This window comes from Gobio gobio (genome assembly GCF_949357685.1).
Source record: "Gobio gobio genome assembly, chromosome: 11".
In the NCBI taxonomy this organism is placed as follows: Eukaryota; Metazoa; Chordata; class Actinopteri; order Cypriniformes; family Gobionidae; genus Gobio; species Gobio gobio.
This window is the reverse complement of record NC_137104.1, coordinates 48,347,378-48,366,124: the sequence shown is the minus strand read 5'-3', so window position 1 is coordinate 48,366,124 and position 18,747 is coordinate 48,347,378. Positions and strand designations below refer to the sequence as shown.

The 18,747-nt window shown below is 36.7% G+C and overlaps 1 pseudogene across 1 annotated transcript; it reads right to left on the bottom strand.

Moving 5' to 3' along the window:
- Positions 1-2,693: 2,693 nt before the first annotated feature.
- Positions 2,694-8,184, bottom strand: LOC307134433 (E3 ubiquitin-protein ligase TRIM39-like; annotated as a pseudogene). Its single transcript has 6 exons — positions 7,641-8,184; positions 7,405-7,500; positions 6,600-6,833; positions 6,370-6,508; positions 3,579-3,614; positions 2,694-3,388 (listed from the first exon to the last, which is right to left on the bottom strand). The product of its transcript is annotated as an E3 ubiquitin-protein ligase TRIM39-like (transcript).
- Between the last annotated feature and the right edge of the window lie 10,563 nt (positions 8,185-18,747).

Here is an 18,747-nt window from a genome sequence, read left to right as displayed (position 1 = left end):
TTCTACATTCAATCCTACGACATTAATTCGTTGCCCCGTGATTCAATTGTGGTCACAAATTAAAAACGAATTCCCTCCTTTTAGGAAAATAGTGGCCGCATTGTTTGTTAACTCGTTTTAATTATAAATGAGGGAACGAATTACAATGCAGCCACAATTTAATAAAATGAGAATATAATAAGTTAAGTGAATTAATTCTTAATTTGTTAATTTGTTGACACAATTTAATTATAACGAGGAACGAATTCGTAGAACGAGTTATACATCCGTGGTCATGTGTAAAACACTGTGACATGCAGACAAAAATATATTTATTGTGGCCACCAACAACCCTGTGTAATATTTATCTAGTTTACACTCAGTTTAACAATCATTTTCATAAAATAAGAAAGTTAGCTCTTACCTCAGCAACTCTTGATTCAAAATGGCAGTTTCTGGCGCATGCTGTGGAGGGCTCATAGGAGAGATCGGCGGGGTTTCCCGACGTATTTATGCAGGGGCCGCTCAAACAACTTAGAAATCTATGTTGCCTGAACTACTCTGATTAAACGGAGTAGTTGGGCACTGCTAAACTTAATATCTTAAGTATACTCAACATTTTAGTTGAACTGACTTATGAAAATTAGTTGAGGTAGCAAAAGCCTCAAATCCTTTTTTACAGTGTGGCATAATAGCTAAACGTAGACTCTCCTTGCTTTGAGTGAACCCTTGGTATTTCTAATTGACTTGATCCTGATGATCTGAGTGATCTGTTGGGTTTGTATTTAATCAGCATATCTGCAATGTATTGAGGTCCTAGGTCATTTAGTGATTTATATACAAGTAATAGCACTTTAAAATCGATCCTAAATGTAACTGGAAGCCAGTGTAAAGATCTGAGGACTGGTGTGATATGGTCATATTTTCTGGTTCTGCTCAGAATCCTGGCAGCAGCGTTCTGTATGAGCTGCAGCTTTCTAATGGTCTTTTTGGGAAGGCCAGTGAGAAGACCATTACAATAATCCACCCTGCTGGTGATAAAAGCATGAACGAGTTTCTCTAAGTCTTGCCTGGAAATAAAGCTTCTAATTCTTGCAATATTTTTCAGATGATAGTAGGCTGATTTAGTTATTGCTTTGACATGACTACTGAAACTCAGGTCTGACTCCAAAATCACACCAAGATTCCTGACTTGATTTTTTGATTTTAGACCTTTAGCCTCAAGATATCATCTTTGTTTCCTAATGTAGTGATTTCAGTTTTGTCTTTGTTTAACTGAAGAAAGTTTTGGCACATCCAACTGTTAACTTCATCAATGCATTTACATAGAGAGTCAATGGGGCTGTAGTCATTTGGTGATCGGGCTAAGTAGATCTGGGTGTCGTCAGCATAGCTGTGGTAAGCCATTTTGTTATTTTTCATTATTTGGCTGAGTGGCAGCATATACAGGTTGAATAGGAGTGGTGCAAGAATTGACCCTTGTGGGACTCCGCATGTCATGGGTGTCCACTCAGACTTATGGTCACCTATACTCACATAATAACCTCTCCCTTCTAAGCATGACCTGAACCATTTGAGGACCATTCCAGAAAGCCCAACCCAATTTTCTAGCCTGTCAAGAAGTATGTTGTGGTCAACAGTGTCGAATGCAGCACTGAGGTCCAGTAGTACCAGAATCGATGTTTTGCCTGTATCTGCATTGAGGCGAATATCATTTATAATCTTTATGAGCGCTGTCTCTGTGCTGTGATGCGGTCGGAAACCAGATTGAAAATTGTCAAAGTATCCGTTTGAGTTCAAGAATTTGTTCAGCTGACTGAAAACAACTTTTTCAATGATCTTGCCTATGAAGGGGAGATTTGAGATTGGTCTGTAGTTGCTCAATATGGAGTTTTCCAGATTTCTCTTTTTAAGGAGAGGCTTTACTACTGCAGTTTTAAGGGAGTTTGGAAAAGTCCCAGAAAGAAGTGAGGAGTTTACCACTTCTAGGAGATCTGCTTCTAAACAGTTAAACACACTTTTGAAAAAAGAAGTGGGGAGTGTGTCAAGGGCGCAGGTTGATGTTTTAAGGTGCTGTACCGTTTCTTCTAAAATTTTACCATCAATTGCTTCAAAATCAGTCATAATAATTTTCTGATGTTGTGGTCTGATCTGACTCACCTCAGAGCAACTCAAGGATGTGCTGATCGCATTTCTGATATTAATGATTTTCTCGGAGAAGAAGGAAGCAAACTCACTGCATTTGCTGTCTGAGAGCATTTCACTGGGAATGTGACTCGGGGGGTTTGTTAGTCTCTCAACAGTAGCAAAAAGAGTGCGTGTGTTGTTTATGTTTCTATTTATAATATTTGAAATGAAGGTCTGTCTAGCTTTGCCTAGTTCCACATTGAAAGCACGAAGACTGTTTTTATAAATGTTGTAATGGACAACAAGTTTTGTCTTTCGCCACATGCGTTCAGATTTCCTGCATTGTCTTTTCATTAATTTGCACTGCTGTTGAGTTTCTCCAAGGTGCTTTTTGTTTGCCACTCTTTTTTCTGACTTTCACAGGAGCAATATCATCAATTACACTCTTAACTTTTGAATCTATGAGTATCTACTGAATTTTATACATACAAAATATCTGTAACACATGGTGAGAGATCATGAAGGGTTAATATTGGACACAATAAAACACAAACAACAATGAATCAATTAAAAGTACAAAAAAGAATGTCTTTATTCAGATGCTGTGATCACTTTGATGTAAAGACAACAAATGATTTCCATCCTTTGAGTAAGAACACATACATTTTTGATGTTTTTAAACATTAATTAAATTATTTTATTTTCTTCAAGTATTTCACATTATGGCTATAAATTCATTTATTGTATCTGACAGGTGTGATGATCAGAGGAGTTGAGTTTTTACCTCCATCATTAAGGCTTGGGCTAAAAAATGGATAGAGTTTCCCAGTGAAAGACTGAGCAGTGAAAGAGTAGATATGAGAGCTGGACTCCACATCATAAAAGGAGACCAGACCATCCTCATAATCCACAAACACACCGACCCGCTGCGGCTTCACTCTCAAACACAGAGAGACAGCAGGATCATCACCGGCTTTATATTCATTCCCATTCCTCAGAACCACAGTCCAGCATCCATTACTGGGACTCAGTGTGATCCATCCCTTCCTGTTAATGGATTCTCTGGCCACTCCTAAACTCCAGTCAGTCTTTCCCTTCACCTGCACCTCAAAATAAAATCTCCCTGAGGAGAATCCCTCCTTTCCCATGACATATATACATGGATCAAATCTCTCTGGTTTGTCTGGGAGTTTCTGTTTAATGTCTCCACATCTCACTTGTTTTCCATCATCAGACAGGATGAGTTTAGGATGAGCTGTATCAGGATCCAGAGTCACATCCACTGAGAAAACAGAGAATATGAATCACAACACAGATATTTTGTGATGATGTTTGTAATATGTAATCAGTGTTTAATCATACATCAGTGATGAAGCTGTGAGTGTGTGAATGTAATCTAGTGCACACACACACACACACACACACACACACACACACACACACACACACACACACACACACACACACTGTACCTGCATGCTGCTGCATCCTCTTCAGATCTGTAGAGACTAAAGACAATAAACCATCATCAGATCTTTGACATGTTTATGTGTGGAATTATAGACAAGCTTTAAGGTTATATCTAAAGATTTGTGTACAACATCATGTTTTATCTGATCAATGTGTGTGTTTTAGCACTGTTCAGCTGTTGGAGCTTCAGGCCTGATATTTCACACACATCCCTCTTCTCATGAAGATCAAATCTGCCTCTTAAACCCATGATGTCTATGAATTAGATTTTCTGCTTTTGTGGTTTTGGTGAAACGTTTAATATTATTCTCTGCTAAATTGATTAACTGTTTATGGGCACCCTTAGGAAATGTATTCACCAAATATATTAATGGAAGAAATGAAAGAACAAAGAACAATTATCTATGTTTTCTGAAATTAGAGCTGAAAATGACCGGCCCTCTTCAAGAAGAACTGTGAGCTGATGATAAGAATGTGACCATCGAGTTTGTCACAAAAATATAAAATTATTTGTATATACTGTGTGCGTGTGTGTATATATATATATATATATATATATATATATATATATATATATATATATATATATATATATATAATCTACACAGAGGAGCGCTTGAGTAACTACTAACTCTCATCTCTCTCTCATTTATTGTTAAGTTTTTCACTGCTTACAGTCTCTGTAACACACATGATCACACACTTCTACTTCAGCTTGAATCAGACTCATTCTTCATCATTGATTCTTTTTACTGTATAAAAACAGGGCAGCAACTTTTGAGTTAAACTAAGAGTGAGAATTGGGGAGATGAAGTGAAATTGACACACATTACACAATTCAATATCGACCTTGATTTAATATTGATTAATTTGGGTATACATGGGTATACATGGATATATATATATATATATACACTGTAAAATCCAACAGTTGTTCTTACTAAGACTTTTTTAGTAAACTTTACTTAATGTCCAATAATTTGTTGAACTTACTTAAAACAATTAAGTAATCTGAACTATTTGCATGCTATGCCTTCGTTACTTAGAAAACTCAAGTAAACATTACTTGACTGGTTTGAGTACCATTTTGCCAAAGCAATAAAACAAGCAGGCGGACGGGCGGGCGGGCAAAGTGTTTTTGAGGTTGTGCAATTTTGTATAGACTTATCGCTCATTTCCTCCACTTCCTCTCACCATAATTGTGATTAGTGTTCCCTTTGGTTGGACACTTGGAACTTCATTCATATTATAGTAATTAACTTCCTATTAAAGCAGCAATGCAACAAGAAATCATAGTTGCATGATTTCAAAAGAAGGGAAGTAATGTATATAAATATATATAAATATATATATATATATATAAATAAATATTTGTCAATTAATGATGTATAACATAACTATATTTAATGTCAAATAATGATCTTTTAACAGTATTTTTGCTAATATTTATGGCATAATTATTTAATTGAGTTGATATATTCCCTCTATATTTGTCACAATATCATTTGACCATGCTTGAGTGTGTCACACACAGACTTCAACATTCAGCATGCAAAACACAACAATGGTAACAAGGATTTTTTTTAATTTTTAATTTTATTTATTTTTTATTATACAACCTTTACTATTTTACTTGCTGTCATTATTCGGGTTATACTGACAAAAGACAAATAGTAAAATAAAGCTAAAAATAGTAAAACGAAGCAATTAATTTATTCATGCCACAATGCACTCTGGGAGTACACTTCCTCAGATCCCAGATAGAATTAAGTTGACAAAACTTAAACGGTTTAAGTAAGAACAGCTTAATGTAATTAAGCTTACTTAATTGAGTGTTAAGTGCATTCATGCTAGTTGAACTACTAAAAATATGTTCACTTTACTTGAAGAAAGTGTGGAAACCGATTGCACATATTTTTTTAAGTCTACGTAGCTTAAAATGGCAGATTAAAACCATGTTGAGAATAATAGTATTTAATATGTTTTCAGAATACATTTTAATGCTGTTAAATGGAATTATTTAAGTAATCTTACTATTAAATCTTCAGTAAGATTAGTAAATATTATAGAGTATGTTAACTAAAATTGACATTAAACTAACTTAATATTTATTACTTAATTTACTTGGGAAGAGCTTGCTTTCTTTACTTTTAGCTGATTATTATCTTAACTTCAGTTTTCCCTTTAAGTTTGCTTTGCAAAAATAAGGCAATCGGTTTCCAAACTTTTTTTAAGTAAACTGAACTTTTTAGAATTTACAGTGTATATATATATAGTAGGCTACATGTTAATTTTTCTCAAGGAAAAAAAAACTTTCTTAACTAATGTTGTGAACTTAACAGGGAAGCATGTCAGCTATACATTATTATTATAGGTTTATTAACAACTGATTTGTATACAGTAGCATTTCAGGATGTTTTTATAATAATTAAAACTTTTTAATCATATTAGAGTAAAAATATAATTAATATGCATAGAGGCTACAGCAATATGTCACACCATTTTAAGAGCACCAAAACTGTATTGTTTGAATTTCATAATAACACATTTCACACTTTTGAAAGCTATGACTGTTTCATATTTAAAAAGTAACCTGCTCTGTCTTGTCTCTGTGTTGTCCATGTCCTCTTTGCTCTGCTATGTTTTTTCGCTGTGTGAGAATATGGATGTGTGGCGTGAGAGCATGAGAACAATGTCAATTGTGAGTCTCACACTGAATGTCTGAAAATGGTCAGATCTGATAAAAAGATGATGAATATATGTATCTGTACAGTGTATTTGATATTGTTGTACCAGTTAGTGTGAGTTTCTCCTGTAGAGTGTCCTGCAGTTGAGTCAGAGCTCTCCTCAGAGTCTCCAGACTCTCATCAGTCTTCACACTGATCTCAGACCAGTTCCTGGTGTTTCTAGAGCTGCACAGGGATGAGTAAATCTACAGCAGGAGAGAGGAGAAATCCTTCAGCATGGGGAGTGTTATGGTGTCATATACTGCATTATCATTGATCAGAGAGATGTTGACTGACCTGTAGGAGGTGGAGGTGATCTTCAGTGTGTGAGAGCTGCTCCAGCTCAGTGTTTCTCATCTTTAGCTCAGTGATCTCCTGCTCCAGCTCTTCAATGAGCTCTTCCTCCTGTTTCTCTGCTGCTTTCTGCTGCTCCTCCATCATCTCCAGCAGTTCAGTCTGACATCTCTCAATGGAGCGGATGAGATCAGTGAAGAGCTCAACACGGGCTGCTTTCTCCTTCTCTGTGTTTCTCTAGGGGCCAAAGTAATCAACAAATTATTAGTGTTGTTTGCTAAGACAAGAATCAGTGTTAATAATGCTCATACTTCAGTGTATTAAGGGTTTTTAAAACAACTTCATCCTGCACTGAATTATTCCTCAAGTCTTGTTGAGGAGAGTAAAAACTAATAAGAAAACATGTAATCAAGATTGTGATGGTGCTTTTATACAGCAATTCACTAAACACAGATTTATTATGCAGTAGGCCTACTCTGTCTATCTTTGCCAGCGAAAAAAAAAACATTACAGAAAAAATTGTTGAACATGTCTGACCAACACATACAGTAGAGCTGTCTCCATGTTTGTTTCATTCTTTTGTTTAAACAAGTATTAAACCAAATCAATTAAGAGCAATGATTCCCTCAAAGACAGTCACTCTTACTGGTGTATCGTTGTAACCTGCAGAAAGAGTCACTGCAAAATCCCTACCACTAAATCACAGACTGTCTGACACAAACACAGACAAGAAGACTGATACAAACAGTGAAAAGTCCCCTGAAGTAATTGATTTGAAAAATATTAAAAATGAATGAATTTAACTCACTTTTCTGACTTCTGCTGAGCGTTTGACGTCTTGAATCTTCTTGATTCTGTCCTGGATCATCTGCTGCACGTCTTTCTGTGTCTTCATCAGTTCAGTCTATAGACAGAGAACAACACACACATTTATCATCACAGAGATTTACTGTCTTCTGAGGAAACACACAATTCTTTCATAGTAAGCTTTTATTTCACAGATCAAATAAAATGTGTTTCCTCTTGATATGATTTAACGTCTACCTTCTTCTCTTCAATCTCCTCTTCTACAGGAACAGTGTTGTGGTTCTTTCAAAGCACACATCGGACACACACACGTCTGATCATCTCTACAGAACAGCTCCAGAGGTCTCTCATGTTTCTGACAGATATAGTCCTCCAGATTACTCCCAGGATTGATCAGTTTGTGTTTCTTTAAACCTGCCACTCTCAAATGAGGCTCCAGGTGAGTTTCACAGTAAGAGCTCTGACACACCAGACACGACTTCAGGGCTTTCAGCTTTCTTTCCACACAGTAGTCACACAGAACTTCAGGTTTTTTCTCAGGATTTTTCTTTTTATAGTGATCTACAACTTCTCTGAGTGTGGTATTAATCTTGAGATCAGGTCTGTGCTTGAATGTTTCTTTACAGTATGGACATTTGCAGGTCTGGCTGTTGTCCCAGCACTTATTCAGACAGGTCTTGCAGAAGTTGTGTCCACATGGAGTGCTGACTGGATCAGTGAACACGTCCAGACATATAGAGCACTGAAGCTCCTCAGTCAGTGGACCACTGTAGGAAGACATCGCTGGAGAGAGAAATGATGAAGATAAATCACCTGCACTGGTCTGAAGCACACTTGAACAAACACTGAATTTAATAATGTTAGGAATAAACAAACAAACAAATAGATGATGTAAGGATGAATAAGAAATATTGATTTAAGCTGCAATTATTTTAATATCCGTTCCTGAACATTCCTGAACTGTATATTTCAATATATCACTGTTTGAGAAGAGTGAAAGTCATTCATGCACTAGTTCATTCTTTCAGGCTTACTGACTTAGGCTACATGGAGGTTCATTTATACTCCCTCTCCTGTTTTCTCTTTCTTTTGTTGAAGTTGGTGAAGCTCTGCCATTGTTTTTCCCTGTTCAAGCTTTGTCAAGAAAAAAAACATTGTAGGCTATTTCGCAGTATAAATTATGACCATTGATTTGCTCCTTGTAATGTTGAGTATTTGGTCACTGAGGTTTAAATGAATCTTCCTAAGTCAGATTTTGGGTAACTTATTTGTATTATTTAACACTAATTTAAAGTACGGAGCACAAGCAAATTTTTATGTCAAATGACTTCAGCTGCAGTTTAGCAGGTTTGTGTTCAGTCTGTCTGCAGGTAATTTACTTCCTGTTTCTTTAGTCTTTATGTCGTGTGACAAATTGACAAAAACACCAAAATTTGCATTACAATCAATCAAATGACACACTTTTTATACAATTCTGATATCATTTCAGTGCAGTAAACAACTAAAGTAGTTGAGTATTTGTTTAAACCTGGTCCTGTTCAACTTATTCCAGTTTGACATAAATCTACTAAACCAGATCACTTCCATTAGAAACCTGTTCAGCTCAATCTCTCTTATATTTCTATCATTACCTGTGAGGATCAGATGTGTCCACAAGACTCTTTGAATATTCAATAAATATTCTGTTGTTTGAAGAGGTTGATCGTTTCAGGCGTCCATATTGTTGTTGAGTTTCACTTTCTCTGAATCTCTGAACTGCAGTGATGTCAGAGCTCCTCCTGTATTTACACATTTACGTTTGTCCTGGCTTAGTAGGCAAACTGGATACTCTTTTCCTGATTGCTTTTTAGTTTGGTGACGATTCTGTTGCGCTCTTTTCACGCAAATAACCTAAGATATTATTTCACAATAGGCTACCTAGCTATACATCATGGCAATGCACTGATGAGCATCAAATAACTAAGCCCGTTTGCTTATAAAAATGATTTTTTTTTTTCACTGACGACTAACTAAAATCTTACCTCAATGATCAGAATTTGACTTCTCGGTGCAGTGCACAGTGTGTGATTTATAACAGTCCTTTACGATTGTACCGACTGTATACGAACACGATCCTCGCTGTAAGCCATGTCACACTGTAAGATAAGCTGTCATCATAGACTGTAAAAAAAATAATGTTCGGCTGTACGACAGTCAAGACGCAGTGAATGTAAAGGTTTCTTATGAATTTTCTTTCAAACTTAAAATCGAATTGGATTTGGATCATGACCGTTTAACCAATGATCATATTTAATTGTTTAAATCCAAGTAAACACCACGTAAATGGTGTGGAAACATCATTACGTTTTTAAATCACAGTTGAGTGACTCAACTATGCTATTTAGATTAAAAGAAAGTAAAAAACTACAAGTAGGCCTAATATATTTTTCCAAAAAATACAAAATGTAAAAAAAAAAAAGTATACTCTTTAAAATAGCTTTTGTGTTTTAATATAATTTAAAATGTCATTTATTCCAGCGATTTTCATCATCATTACTTCAGTCTTCAGTGTCACAAGATCCTTCAGAAATCATAGTAAAATGCTGATTTTGTGTTCACGTATTGTCAGTTATTATTGGTACTCAATTATGAATTATCAATGTTGAATCTGCTGAATAAATTACATTTTACAATATTCAAATAGAAAACAGTTATTTAGAATTTTAATAATATTTCACAATATTACAGTTTTTACTGTATTTTTGATCAAATAAATTATAATATATATATACACTCACCTAAAGGATTATTAGGAACACCTGTTCAATTTCTCATTAATGCAATTATCTAATCAACCAATCACATGGCAGTTGCTTCAATGCATTTAGGGGTGTGGTCCTGGTCAAGACAATCTCTTGAACTCCAAACTGAATGTCAGAATGAGAAAGAAAGAAAGGTGATTTAAGCAATTTGGAGCGTGTCATGGTTGTTGGTGCCAGACGGGCCGGTCTGAGTATTTCACAATCTGCTCAGTTACTGGGATTTTCACGCACAACAATTTCTAGGGTTTACAAAGAATGGTGTGTAAAGGGAAAAACATCCAGTAAGCGGCAGTCCTGTGGGCGAAAATGCCTTGTTGATGCTAGAGGTCAGAGGAGAATGGGCCAACTGATTCAAGCTGATAGAAGAGCAACTTTGACTGAATTAACCACTCGTTACAACCGAGGTTTGCAGCAAAGCATTTGTGAAGCCACAACACGCACAACCTTGAGGCGGATGGGCTACAACAGCAGAAGACCCCACCGGGTACCACTAATCTCCACTACAAATAGGAAAAAGAGGCTACAATTTGCACAAGCTCACCAAAATTGGACATTTGAAGACTGGAAAAATGTTGCCTGGTCTGATGAGTCTCGATTTCTGTTGAGACATTTAGATGGTAGAGTCAGAATTTGGTGTAAACAAAATGAGAACATGGATCCATCATGCCTTGTTACCACTGTGCAGGCTGGTGGTGGTGGTGTAATGGTGTGGGGGATGTTTTCTTGGCACACTTTAGGCCCCTTAGTGCCAATTGGGCATCGTTTAAATGCCCCGGCCTACCTGAGCATTGTTCCTGACCATGTCCATCCCTTTATGACCACCATGTACCCATCCTCTGATGGCTACTTCCAGCAGGATAATGCACCATGTCACAAAGCTCGAATCATTTCAAATTGGTTTCTTGAACATGACAATGAGTTCACTGTACTAAAATGGCCCCCACAGTCACCAGATCTCAACCCAATAGAGCATCTTTGGGATGTGGTGGAACGGGAGCTTCGTGCCCTGGATGTGCATCCCACAAATCTCCATCAACTGCAAGATGCTATCCTATCAATATGGGCTGACATTTCTAAAGAATGCTTTCAGCACCTTGTTGAATCAATGCCACGTAGAATTAAGGCAGTTCTGAAGGCGAAAGGGGGTCAAACACAGTATTAGTATGGTGTTTCTAATAATCCTTTAGGTGAGTGTATATTCAGCTGGTGCTGATCTGACTGAAGGTCATATTTATTTCCTGTTTCTTTAGTCTAATGTTTCTCAAATCTGGCCCTCGAGATCCACTTTCCTGCAGAATTAAGCTTCAATCCTAAATGAACTCATCTAAACAGGCTAATCACAATCTTCAGGATTACTTAAAGGAGGCAGGTGAGTTTGATCAGGATTCAAGCTAAACTCTGAAAAGGGGATCTCGAGGGCAGAAGAGAAACTTTAGTCTTTACGTTATGCAACAAAATGACAGAAACACCAAATTTTGCTTTGCAACCAATACAATTACAATTTAAATCCAATTCTGATACAATTTCAGTGCAGTAAACTAAAGTAGTTGAGTATTTGACATGTTTAAACCTGGTTATGTTCAACTTATTCCAGTTTGACATAAACCTACTAAACCAGATCACTTCCATTAGAAACCTGTTCAGCTCAATCTCTCTTCTATTTCAATCATTACCTGTGAGGATCAGATGTGTCCACAAGAGGTTGAATTCAGACGTCCATATTGTTACCAGTTTTCAGAACAAAGGCTGCCCATAAAATCAACTGCTGTAGGGACACTGACATACTCCTGCTTCTAGTTTAATGTAAAACAGATATGTGGTTATTATAGGACCAGAAACTTTCGAAGTTTAGGACAGTGGCTCTTCCCTTTGTCAAAACTGCTTTGCTTTATTTGAAGTGGAAAAATTGGGATCAACAATGGTTCACGTTACAATGCCAGAGAAAAAACCGCATCATTTTAGAACATATTCTAGAGATTAAGAGAGTAACTACAGATTTATTAACACATTCAAAATATACAAATCACTTTGAGTCCTGTCTATTATTTTAGTCTTGCATTAGACACGTGGAAAATAAGCAGTCATTTCCAAACGTCTCCAGTAGAGGCCGCCATTCTCTCACAATGACTGCAGTTATCAGCGGTATATGTGTCAGAGGAACTGCAGTCACACCTGTGATTGTCTGGGTTTATTGGAAGTTTCTTGCTTTTTTAAATATTTTTTTTATTTTTAATAACAAGCAATTATCCCAGTTTGACATAAACCTACTAAACCAGATCACTTCCATTACAAGTAACAAGTTATTAGCACATACTGAGTTGGGCAAATTTAATCTAATGTGCATTTTGAATAGCCTATCTATTATGTTGTTGTTGTTGTTGTTGTTGTTGTTGTTGTTGTTGTTGTTGTTGTTTGCATCATAGAGTCTTGGTAATTCGATTAGTCTGTCAGGGTCTGGGTTGCTTCTCTGTTCACTCTCACACTACTACTACTACTACTACTACACCACACACACACACACACCTTCATGTTTTCACTCTGTCATCACCTGTTTCTTGTCTTGTCTAATTACTCTGTCTACTTCTGGTGTTCGTGCTCTCGTTCTTTGTCGGATTATTGTGTGAGTTACGCGCTCTCATTTTATCTGCTTTTGTCTTACTGTTTCTTGTCTTGTGTAACAGCATTCACCTTAGTGTGTCTCCTGTTACCTGCTGTGGTGAGCCTCTTCTAACGTTTACTCTGCTCCAGCTGCTTTCTACAAGGACTAATTCCAAGAGACTTTCTGTTCTACGTTTTCTCTCCTGACAAAGTATCCACTGTGAAGCTGTCTTCCTGGAGAGCGTCTTTTGAGTTCCTGTTCTGAGCAAGCTACATTTTTGTTGAACGACTTTGTATTCCGTTACCTCTGCTTTTGGATCTTTTGTTGCACTCTTGACATAGTCTTGATAATAGAAACGTTTGCATGTCATCAACACTATTAGATGTGCATCCTGGGGCCTGGGGCCTGTACCATGATGGTAGTTTAACAAACTCAGGGTTACAGGATTAGTTTAGAGTTGACAAAACCAAACCAATCTATTCAGATTTGTTGGTCCCATGATGCTGATCATCAGCTTTATCTCTCAACTCAGGCTTTGATCCTGAGTTTAGGAGTTTAGCTGTGACATCAGTAGTGAACAGCCAATCACAAGCAGTGGATCAGTAAAACTGAGATTCACCTCTCGCGAGAGAAGCAGCAAGATTAATTTCTCTCTTCTGCAGAATATTACATGATTGAAAAATATTAAGAATTTAAACAAATTTACACAGCAAGAAGAAAAGAGCTGTCTATAAAAGAGGACAACTTAAAGAAAATATTCACTACGTCAATGCAAGTAAAAGTTATGAAGTTAGTTTAGTTGATATATAGAGAAATGAGTAATATAGTAATTTGTATAGCTTTATTTATAGATTTTTTTAAAGCGTATTTGTATGACCTTTGTATAGGCTATTTATATTAATTTCAAGTGCCTATTAATGATTGATTAACTAAAATGATACATGTGTAATTGAATACGGTTATAATAATTACATCTAAATCATTAAAAATTATTATTATTATAAATAAGCATAGTTAAAAGCCAGACACTTTAGTCTTTAAAAACTATTTGCTCCGTAGTGACCTTTAATTTGGAGTAGAAAAAGTCTACTGGAGTGACTTTATTGCATCAGAGGGGTGTCACTTTGCTCACAGCTGATTGGTCTAATTTCAGTTTGAGATCTCTTATCCAGAACATAACCTGCCCTGAAGCAGGTTAGCCGTGGAGCGTAAGTTACTATGGAGATGAACACTGCTAAAAGCCAAACCATTTTAATGGTACCTAAAACCCAGGATTAGCACAAACTAAGCTTAAACATATCTGGCTAGCCAGCTAAACCGGCTTCATGGTATGAACCATAATGCTAGCTTTGTCAATATACACAGATCAGGCATAACATTATGAACCACCTGACAGGTGAAGTGAATAACACTGATTATCTCTTCATCACGGAACCTGTTAGTGGGTGGCATATATTAGGCAGCAAGTTAACATTTTGCCCTCAACAGTGGGCATGTGAGCATCAGAACTGGACCACAGAGCAATGGAAGAAGGTGTTTTGGTCTGAATCACATTTCTTTTACATCACATGGATGGCCGGGTGCGTGTGCGTCGCTTACCTTGGGGAACACATGGCACCAGGATGCACTATGGGAAGAAGGCAAGCCAGTGGAGGCAGTGTGATGCTTTGGGCAATATTCGGCTGGGAAACCTTGGGTCCTGCCATCCATGTGGATGTTACTTTGACACGTACCACCTACCTAAGCATTGTTGCAGACCATGATCCATGGAGGCCCCACCTCGCAACTTACAGGACTTAAAGGATCTGCTGCTAACATCTTGGTGCCAGATACCACAGCACACCTTCAGGGGTCTAGTGGTGTCCATGCCTCAACAGGTCAGGGCTGTTTTGTCAGCAAAAGGGGGACAAACACAATATTAGGTACCTGATCTGAGTATACTTTTTTTTTGTACCAGTAATATTTCACTTTGATAATATTTGTCACTCCTGGCAGTTGTTTATTCTTAGATATTCATGTTTTTTAATGTTTTTTTTTCCTGTAAAGTTGTATACACAGATGTGATGGGTAGTATTTATTGATTCAGGTTAATCTTTCATAGCCGCTAATGAATCACAAATACAAGCTTTATTATTTTCCACGTCTCTGTGACCAAGAGAATGTGCCTGAATGACTTTTTTATTGTATCTATGGCAGTATCTACTAGTTTATTTGCTCTATTTGACAGCAAACTTTAACCCTCCTGTTACACTCAAATCTACCGTAGTAACATTTTCTACCCACTAGAGTCAATTTGACCCCAGCAATTTAAATATGGATATTTATGTCTCAGGTCATTTATGGCTGACAGCATAACTGGTGGGCCCTGGAACCATTTTGATGACGTTAGCAGCACTATGTCTACACTGTCGTTCAATTGGGGAGCGCAACCATAATAACGTGAACTAGTGGTTCTCGCAATACTACAGGTATGGTTAGGTTAGGTTAGGTTAGAGCCCTAAAACAGAGGGAAAATGTTTGAATATTATATTGAATATATACAATTCTAGCATGTTATAGTGACCTCAATAAAACAACCAAAACAAATGTGTGTAAAAATGATATTTCTCATGTTTTAGACAAGAACACTGATGTTACGAAATGTGTATAGGACATTGGAAAAATATCATCATGTTCATTTTATGTTTACAGAGTTGTCCCCATTAAATTAGGAAATGTCATTCAATCTGAAGCAACAACAAAAAAAAGATGTCAATCGTGTTTTTACAGACGTTAAACATTGAATGTGGTCAAATTGACCCCAAAGTTAATAGGAGGGGGGTAATGACAATCAAGCACAAAAATGCCAGCGTCGGTTTCTGCAGAGACGTGATTCAGTCATCTGTTTGTTTGGTGAGCTAACTTGCATATGTGCGGAAAATAAAGTCATGACTCATGAGTTAATATTTGAGTCACATCAGACCATCCTGAAGGTCAGCCAGGCTAGATACACATCTAATGACTGTGATGATTTGCAGATAGTGAACATGTCCTGGTTTGACACTAAAGTCGCAGACACTTTTTCCAGCTGTGGGACAGCGACAATGTCCTGTGCATGAGTGTTTATGGAGAGCATTACCAGCAATAGCAATAGTGATTTTTTTGTTGACAATTGCAAAATTCCAAAGACATATATGAGATGAGAAACCATGTTTAAAAAATTCTCTCCACCACAGCATTTCTGATTACTGAAAATTACTGCGATTAGGATCAATATTATCTGCAGGGGAAACTTCGGTACATCCCCTTCATAGTGAGCTCAGGAAGATAAGCATGCCGTGCGAGAACAATAATGTCTGATAAGACTATAAATGTAGGTGTTGTTACTGGCTCATAGACCAAAAGACTGATACGTTCTGTTTGATATTTGATCGTTTTACATGAGTTTCCACTTGCAGGATATGTAGAGTCACAAAACCGAGTAAATGTAAGCAATTAATGTGCATTTATAACACTAACACCTAATTAGCAAAACAATAGTTTAGACTAGTAGATAAGGCGTGGGACGTTTTGTAAGGTAGCAGACAGTTCAATTATACCACTGTGGTGTTTTTGATTGTATTTGATTGAGAGTTCTGTCTGTCAGCGCATGAGCCTAATAGTAGACAAAAAAAAAAAATGATTTTAAAGTTTTGGGGAAGTCCAGTGATCATGAGCACTAGAAACAGGATCTCAATCATGACGCATTTGTCTAAACCACTGAAACTCTAGAAAAATTGTGAGTCTGGTGTATCATTACGCCAATGCATGACGGCTGTTCCTCCTGAAAGGAGCACATCACATTATAATCTTAAAGGTGTCATGAACTGGCTTTTTTTTTTTTTATACTGTTGTCTAAAAGGTCAACTTATGACGTTCGCGTTGTTTTTACATTCAAAAACGTCACAATGAATAAGTAATAGGCTATTTTCTGACCTGGTTTTGAGGCTCTCTCCTGCACGCTCAGATTTTATGGGCGTGCCGCACTGAAGACTTGAAAGTGAGCTTCGGCTCCCCGCGAGTACACCGTGAGGGATTGTTTTGAAAGTGGCAACCGGAATAATAGGGCCCTATGAAATCCGTTTTATTTTTTCTCAAATTCCGTTTTTTCCGTTTTAATTTTTGGGAATTCAGTTTTTTTTACCCTTAACTGTTATTTTAGTCATAAAAAGAGTGTGTTTTTAATGTTAATATAATAGAACATAAAACATAAAATAGGAATTACCTTAAATTTATTGAGGTAACAAACATCACATTTACTTTTCAGGACAAATACCGCATGATGCAACATAACACTGCACTCTAAGTACTTCAAGTCACAACAAAATATTAGTGCTGTGAATTGATAATTAAAAAAAACGGATTAATCGTATTTTTTTCTGTAATTAATCATGATTAATTGCAATTAAAAACATTGGAGTTTTCAATATTTTGATATCGTAATAATTTCAGTTACTCTCCAAATTAATTTAGAAACAACTTAAAGACAGCATATTTTAAATGTGTGTTGTAATGGCATCTTTTTATGAATGAAGGCCAGTATCACTGATATTAATGTCTATATGAAACATTGATGACGCTACATTACAGTATAACTGAAAGCTACCAATTTCAACATTTATTAGGCTTTAAAAAATAACAACTTTTAATTTAATTGAACTTAAAACAATCTTTACATAAACCCATTATAATGAATGTTATATTTACCTGTGGCCTTCCCTGTCAGACATAGTCCACACAGAAATTGAATAAAGTTATCAACACCTTTCTTAACTACATAAATAATAAGTGAAATATAAATGGATCATCATTAAAGCTACAATCTTCTGTTCCCGTTGTTCTTTGATGAACATTAATGACAGACATTATCAGTGCTACTGTCACTTTAAGATCTACCTCTGCCGAACATGACCCGCGCATCTCATTTTCTCTCAAGTTCATTTAAGACATTATTTTCCATACAGTACATTAAAGTGCATTAAAAACAAGGCAAAATACAGCAAGCACTCCCCGCGAGGGAACTGCTCGGCTCGGTACTGAGGGCTTAGCGTTGAGTTTTCACCGACGAAAGCAGAGCCGTGGTGAGCCGCTTCGCCATACTTTCATTGTTTTGAAGGGGGAGCTGAAATGACGGGAGGGGTTGTGTTGCCCAGATTTGATTCCCCCGGTCTGCATTTTCCCCAGACATACGTTCTTCTCCCACACAAAACCGCATTTTATTCCAAATATGTAAAATTCCGGGAAATTCAGCGTTAACAATAGATTCCGCGTTAATATGCCAATTCCGCAAAGGGCCCTAGAATAATTAGTCCCACAGCAGTGGCGGATCTAGAAAATTTTACATGGGGGGGGGGGGGGGGGGGGTCAAAGGGGTGGCAAGAGGTCTTGGCAGGGTGGCAGGGGTAGATGGTACATGGAAATCCCTATATGTGAATTGCTTTAACAAAACAAACACAAAACCACTATTAAACTACAGTAGTTATTGCTTAATCATGCCCTTACACACTACAAAGGTTTTTAATTCACAACAGGAATAAGCCCAGTGTTCAAACAAAACAAAACAGTATAAAAAGCAAAATGAAAATATAAAAAAGTACAATAATTGTGTCCAAGATGCAGTGGACTACAAATATACAACAGTGGACAATACTCAAGTTCTTATTATAATAAAAAACTTATAATTACAGTCCACAAATGAAATGAGTCATGATCACCCATCTTTTTTAGGAAAGCTTAAGGCGACTGTTGTTGTGCTTTGCTGCAAAATGTTTCACAAACAGCGTTATGTGTTTCTCAACATGTTACAGTGTTTACATGGTTCAATTTCTGGTAAGCTACGCTTTTTTGTTATTTCAATTCAATTCAATTATTGTGATTTTATTTAATATTGACTCATTTGGATAAATATTAGGCACACAAGATGTAG